The sequence below is a fragment of the Lagopus leucura genome, unplaced genomic scaffold (genome assembly GCF_019238085.1).
Source record: "Lagopus leucura isolate 7727_CA_CO unplaced genomic scaffold, USGS_WTPT01 Super-Scaffold_100026, whole genome shotgun sequence".
In the NCBI taxonomy this organism is placed as follows: Eukaryota; Metazoa; Chordata; class Aves; order Galliformes; family Phasianidae; genus Lagopus; species Lagopus leucura.
Genome location: NW_024962277.1, coordinates 2,287,699 through 2,294,651, shown reverse-complemented (window position 1 = coordinate 2,294,651; position 6,953 = coordinate 2,287,699). Strand labels below are relative to the sequence as shown.

Below are 6,953 nucleotides of genomic sequence, written 5' to 3'. Positions count from 1 at the left end.
CCGGCACTGTGCCGAGGAGTCAGGAGAGGTCAACCGTTGGCTTGACCTCCTAAGCCCATCTGCCTTCGTGCAGGCAGAAAGACATGCTCTTAACATGTATTATCTGCTCAGGACATTTGTTTCGGGAGCAAGTTGCGTTAAGCAAAGGTACGTCAATTGATAATAAACCTGCTCCACGCTGTCATTTGTGGGTGATTTGAAGAAAAACAGACCACGTAATCAGGTCTAAGGGGTCCCTAATACCAGAGACGCTGGTGCTGTCAGCTATAGAAAATAATTAGAACGTTATCCCTGTGGCAAGGAGAATGTAAATACATCTAAAATACGACATAATGACATTCTCCTCTGTAAGCCAGGGGATCTGCTTCAAATAAAAGGGCCATTAACACAACAATTAAAGCCGAGGGGGCTGGTGAAGCAGGGAGCCGGGCTGGTGCAGGGCGAGGCGAGCAAGCGCCCGGCGTAAATCTTTCGCCATCCCAGCCAGGAATGTGACTATTAGCCCTCTCATGACCCGAGGGCTTCCCAATAATGCATCTGCTCTCTGTCAGGGCCAGGATTTCGTAACCTTCTCCAGCCCAAGAGGAGGGCCAACTCCACGGTGCGGCGCCAAAGACGGAGCGGGGTGGCTCCAGGCCGGACCTTGGCCCCGGTTCAGCGAAGCACTTAAGTGCTCGCCGAGGGGACACGTCTCGTCGCAGCAATTTGTGTGCTCAGAGGGAAACACGGGTGGGCTTTTCTGAATGAGGCCCAGCCAGACTCACCCAAGGCAAAGCCGGACCCGTTTTCATCTTCATTTCTCCATTTTCTTTGGAGGACGCATGCTGCGGAGGTCCCAAGCTGCTCTGGGGATGTCCTTGTTGTGAAATGCCAGGCTACGGAACCTAGGAGACCCAAAGCATGGGGAGCACTGCAGAAATTCAGACAATTCCAAGGATGCAGTGTCCCTCTTTCCACTGTCCAGGCAGCAGAGGGCTTCGAACATAAAATCACAGAATCGTTTGAGTTGGAAGGAACCTTAAGGCCATCTGGTCCAACTCCCTGCAATGAACAGGGACACCTACAGCTCCACCAGGTGCTCAGAACCTCGCCCAGCCTGACCTTGGCTGTCTGCAGGGATGGGACACCAACCACTTCATGCCCCAGACAACACACACTTAATATTTCTTAGAAGCCCAGTAAAAAACTTACAGAAATTATGGGTGAATGCTTGGAGAGAATATCAATTGCTGCTTCTCTTTCACTCTCATTGAAAGAGGAGTAGGTGAAGGTAAGAGCCCAAACACATCAGGAACTTTGATTTTGGGCAAAACACACCTGGCATGCCCCCATAGGACCTGTCTCTGATTTTGAAAACTCTTATACAAAAAAATAAATACAACTGAGCTGTAAAATTAAACTTCCTCGTTTACATAAGGCTCAGATATGGGAATTGGACTAGATGGCCTTTAAGATTCTCTCTTCCAATGATTCTATGATTCTGGAATCATAAGATTTCTTAAGAGGAAGCTGATGGGTTAGGTAACAAACACAGATTTTTTTTCATACATAAAGGCCTTACCAGGTTGAAAGTACTTTTAATATTTACCGTTGTTGTTGTTAAAATTGGATGACTTTTTGTGGTAAATGTAAAGTTTTATGTGTCCAGTGGAAGTTTGTGAATGTCAGAAAACAGGAAACAATACTGACCTGGTTGGTTGTGATGCTCAGAAAGAGAACAGTGCTGAATTCAGCTCTTTGGAATGATTTGTCAAAAGGCAGTTTTATTTCATCAGTCCTCTTTTTCAGTTCTGCCAGTCTTTCTAAGAGAACTACCTAGCAGACACTTAAAAACAAAAACAAAGTAAAAAAAAAAAACCACCTCAAATTTTTCTTTTCAGCCACGTTTCAAAACACCAAGGTAACATGCTTCCTGCACCCTGCTTTCAGCATGTGAAAATTAATCCTTTACCCAGCAGTAAGTTCAATTAGTTGTGGGATATACAGAAACACTAGTAGGTATTTAAAGGTGACTTTTTTTTTTTTTTTTTTAAGAGGACAACTCATATCCTCTCAACATTTATGAGTAAGGAAGATCATAGAGTTGTTTGAGTTGGAAGGGACCCTTAAATGCCGCCTAGTTCAACTCGCCTGCAATGAACAGGGACACCCACAGCTCCATCAGGTGCTCAGAGCCTGTTCAGCCTGACCTTGGCTGTCTCCAAGGATGGAGCACCCAATACCTATCTGGGCAACCTATGCCTCACTACCTTAGTTGTAAAAACTTCTTACATCCAGCCTAAATTTTCCTTCTTTTATTTTTGAAACCATTTCCCCTTGTCCTATTACAACAGACCCTGCTGAGGAGTCTTTCCCCTTCCTTCTTATGGCCTCCCTGACTCGCACCTGATCTAAAGAGAAAATTAGATTTGCTGAAGTAGGACAACCATCACAGCAATATCTGGGTACAGAAAGAATTATGTAAGCAAAAAGTCAGCTACATGTCCAATATAGAATAATCTTTGAAGATTCTCATTACAAGTAAACACAAGGATAATAACTAGTAGATAAGCTAATTAGTCATGCAAATCTGATGGATTTTCGCTGCCTCCTTCCAGTCACTTACTTCTTTAGGAGGCATTTCTTTTTCTGAGTAGTGCATAGTTGTGCCTAGTTCAGCACCCAATTCATGTTGGTTGGGCAAAAAAGACATTCCTTTAATCTTCCAACACCTTGGTCCTCCACGTGAAGTGCATGGAAAGTTTCCAACAGAGTGATAATATAAAAGAAAATATTAGCAAAAACTCCCATGGAACAAAACGAGGTGGTGTTCTCTGGGAAATCTCATGCCTGAGCATTGTGGACAACAGTAACTTAGAACCTGTGAACAGAAGGACAGCAACCAACACATTTGTCTCTTACGATTATGCAAGCTGCCTTATATATAATAGAGCTAGTAAAAATGATCTGAAATAAACAACATCCAGCCTTTACAACTAAGGTCACACCGGCCAAAAGGACTGTGAGTGTTCCAGAATGCTAGGAACAAGTTTCTAGACAGCTGGAGACATTTTGAGCAAGCATGGGCCAAATTAAACCGACGTGGGAAGCCAAAGTGAAACCAGTAAAAGCTTGCCTACTCAGATGACTTTTGTTTGAGCTGGCAGCTAAATTCAAACAAAATTCCTAGGATGATACTGCTTCAACCACAACAGCAGTCACCTGAGTCATGTGATAAGCGCTTCGCTGTAAAATCTGAGCATGTCACTCCTGAGAGCACTCGCACATCAGATCCATGGGAAGTAAAAAAGAGGGGGGAAAAAGGGAAAATAAAAGCTTTTGTACAAAACCTGTGAACCAAGTCCCCTCTGTCTCTTTCCTTCCAGACATTTCTGAAAAAACAGCTCACTGGAACCGCAAAGAACAACAACAACTGAGCAGCATTCTAATACGGGACATCCTGCCTGACCAGTTGGAGCCAAAAGAAAAAAGCAAGCCATAAAGTCGGAACTCAAATGGGATGTGCAAAACCAAAGCCTTGCATTTGGGGGCATTTTTTTCATTTAAACTAATCTAATCAATTGGTCACCATAACAGAGGGTTCAAGCAGCTGGCTTAGTTAGGTCTGTCTGTGACGAACCTTGGAACCAAAGCCATGTGTTCAAGTGCACGCACATTTGCATCAACTATCATGTCTTAAAATATCTACTGTTGACTTTGTGCATCACCATTAGTAAGTATCATAACACAGAGTATAGTCTAAGCGTTGTTTGTGAAGCATCCAATCCCTAGAAATACCCATTTACTAAGTCCCAAGGATGGATTTCCTCTCATATTGACACACAAACCATGGGTGAAAGTTTATCAGGGATCATTGCATTGTGTTGATGACCCTGTCTTGGGAATGGCTGCAGATTAGAGAGCACGAGAAATAATACAAAATGATGCTAAGAGAGGAAGACCGTAAAACAAGATAGGATCCTGGGAAGAGTGCATTTTTTTCCAGGAAGCAGTAAATATCTGGAAAATTGGAAGACACATTAACCACTAAAAGAATCCTTAAAAGCAGAATGCTTAAAAGAAGATAATTGGCAAAGCTTCTAAGTACGGTAATAGCCAGTTATCACCTTCACCTATGAGCTGCTATCTATTTTCCATTCTTCCCACCAGCCAGGGAATAAGATCTCACGTCTTTCCTGAGAAGAGTAAGGGCACAATGTGATGTATGGCACTGGTTCCCTCTGGCCCATCAGTATGGAAAGAAAAGACTATAGGGATGATGCACAACTAAGCCCAGTTCCAGCATGGTGTCAGATCTCAGCTGGACTGCGACTCCCAGCACGGAGTCCAGCTTGGACACAGGAGCTGGAAAATGCTCCTTGGCCCTTATTCAGTCTCTGGGATATATTCCAGAAATGAACCAGCTCCAGAGCCAAGGTCTGATAAAATGGAGCCTGGGACTGGACCAGGCTGGGTTTTTTTTAAATCCATAACCCCCAAAACCCAACGGTCAGAATTCTACAAATCCAATGCTGTACCTGACAAGTTGGGTCACTGAGGGCACCAGGCATCTGCAGTCCATGTTTGAGTGCACCTCGCATTTCAGTATAGTGCAACTTTCCCTTTTTTGGTCATTTACATAAAATGGAAATTACACACCCTCAGTTTTGCTAGTTCAGGGCCATCTCTGACTTTGCTCTACTCTTCACTGCCACCATCTTATTTTGTATTTTGCAGCCACACAGAGATAAACTCAGTGAGTAAATTGCCAAGGGATGTTGAGGTTGCTGTGAGAACAAAACCAACAGCTGTCTTTCTTTTTATCTAGTAAGGCAAAGGCTTAAATTCTCCTAAGAATAAACTGGTTTTTATTGCAAAAGAAAGAAAAATTCCTAGCAACAACAACAAAAGGGAGAAACGTCCTATGAGAATATAATGGAACTGTGCTAAATTACTTTAAAATAAGAAAACCAGGGTGAAGGGGAAACTCCCCAAAAGTGAACAAGTGCTCTTCAGATTTTAAACAAGGGGTGGATTATTTTTTTTCCTTTCTTTCTCCCTTTCTTTCCAGCAGCTAGAAGTCCCATCTGGTTCCTGTTTCTATTCGTCTGATCTCCCAGAAACTTCTAAAAGCCATAGGCATCAGCCAAAAATTCCCCAGGCATGGACTCCTTTCCAAAATAGCCCACAAAATGGCATTTTTTAGGTGGGTTGGTTTGGAAGGAGCGGAGGGGGGGGATGTTGGTTTCTGTGACATTCCTAGGAATTTCTTGCATCTATTCTCCCCTCTAGAATTTCTCCTCTGCCCGAAACCCCTTCTAATTTCCACTGGAACATCAGCCAGCAGAGGGACTACCCACTCCCATGTAGAAGGATTCAGACCTTCTTGTGAGAGCTCATGAGCTGCTGAGAGGTTTTCATCTCCAAGAAAGGCAAATGAACTTGCAGTTTACTCACAGATGAGGTCGTCTCCATTGGGCTGGTGGCTGTTTAGTCCAGAGGCTGCATAACTGGACATTTTCCTCTGTGATGGCAACATCAGGACAGGAGTTCTGTTAAAGCAAGGTCAAGGCGAGACTTTCAGAAATAGAGGCTTAGTATAAATGGGTAAGATAGATGAGGAAAAAGGGCTTGGATCACCTATACAGCCTCTTATGGACAAAGGGAATTGATGTCTTTTCCTACATGGGAACAGCTGAGGTGAAGGCAAGCTGAAACAGTGACCCTGAGTTCCTTCATGATGGTTTTGCTCCACAGACATGAGGCTGATCAATGACTGGTCCCTCTGAAATGCAACTAGTGTTTCCAATTTCTGTACACTGGGGATCTAATTCAAGTAAGTTTGATAAGGACGGCTAACTCTCTAGCTTCAGCCTGTGCCTCAAAGCCTCCCGGGACACTACTAAGTTAAGACTCTACAAAACCTCAAACAAAGCAGTCCCACCCCCCCCCTTTTTTCTTTTAATACACCTCTTGGTTACACCATGATTCCTATGAAGGGGCCCAGACCTGTCATGGAGACTCCAAGCACAGTGGTCTCTGCATTATTTGAAGCCCCATAATCCTTCACTGGAGCAAACAGCTTAAAAGTGCAATCTTTCAGGCGGTAATTCAGAGACACAGGGAGAGCAGAACAGCTCCAGAGAGCTTGATGATGAGATGGTCTGCAGAGATTTAACCCACTCACCGCGCCAGAAGAAAGCAGTCCAGGTCACTGATTACTAAAGGTTGCTAATTTTAGACATTTGAATTAATGAGATTAATTTAGTCTCACAAAAGAACTCAGCTGCTTGGCTGGATCCATCCAGCATTTGTGGGAGAGGAACAAAATAAACTAAAAGGTCACAGCCTTATCTCAACATCCTTCACTTACGTGTGTTGACCAAAATCACTGCTTGGGTAAGCCAGCCTGGCCAAAGTGCAAGTGTGCTGGCCAGAGACTTTCTCTTCTGCTGCCGAACACATCCTCTCATCTCGTCTTTGCGTCTTCCTAGGATGCAGGGAGAAGAAACCAGCAATTTCTCCAAAACTGCTGGCACAATTGTGGCAAATCAGAGAACTTCAAGAAATCCTGACATCCCCGTGCCCTTCCCAGCTGTGAAACAGGTGATTTGATTGAGCAGGGTGATTGCACCAAAGACCAAGCAGCTTTTCTAGTCAATGCACAGCTACAAACATCTCTCAAATCCTCACAGCAATTAAATACTTCATCAATAAAAAATAAACACACTTCATTTTCTATTTATAAAAGAATCTCTCCCTCCTCCCCCCAATGTTTTATTTTAGCAAGTGCACTCAACCATGTTCTCAATCTGCACTTCATTTCCTGCTATTCAGCTTTCTGTGGTTCACAGACAAAAATACCTGGGGGGGAAAAAAAGCACAATACCAGATCCCAGGAGGCTCTGACTTACTGCAGGAAAAAAATGTGGCACGCTGCATAACAGGAGCCCATGCCCATGCTGGGAGCAAGG

The 6,953-nt window shown here is 43.8% G+C and overlaps 1 long non-coding RNA gene across 1 annotated transcript; it reads right to left on the bottom strand.

The window, feature by feature from the left end:
• Window positions 1-1,740: 1,740 nt before the first annotated feature.
• Window positions 1,741-6,428, bottom strand: LOC122184855. Its single transcript, XR_006180661.1, has 3 exons — window positions 6,353-6,428; window positions 5,437-5,531; window positions 1,741-1,825 (listed from the first exon to the last, which is right to left on the bottom strand). It is a non-coding gene; the product is annotated as an uncharacterized LOC122184855 (long non-coding RNA).
• Between the last annotated feature and the right edge of the window lie 525 nt (window positions 6,429-6,953).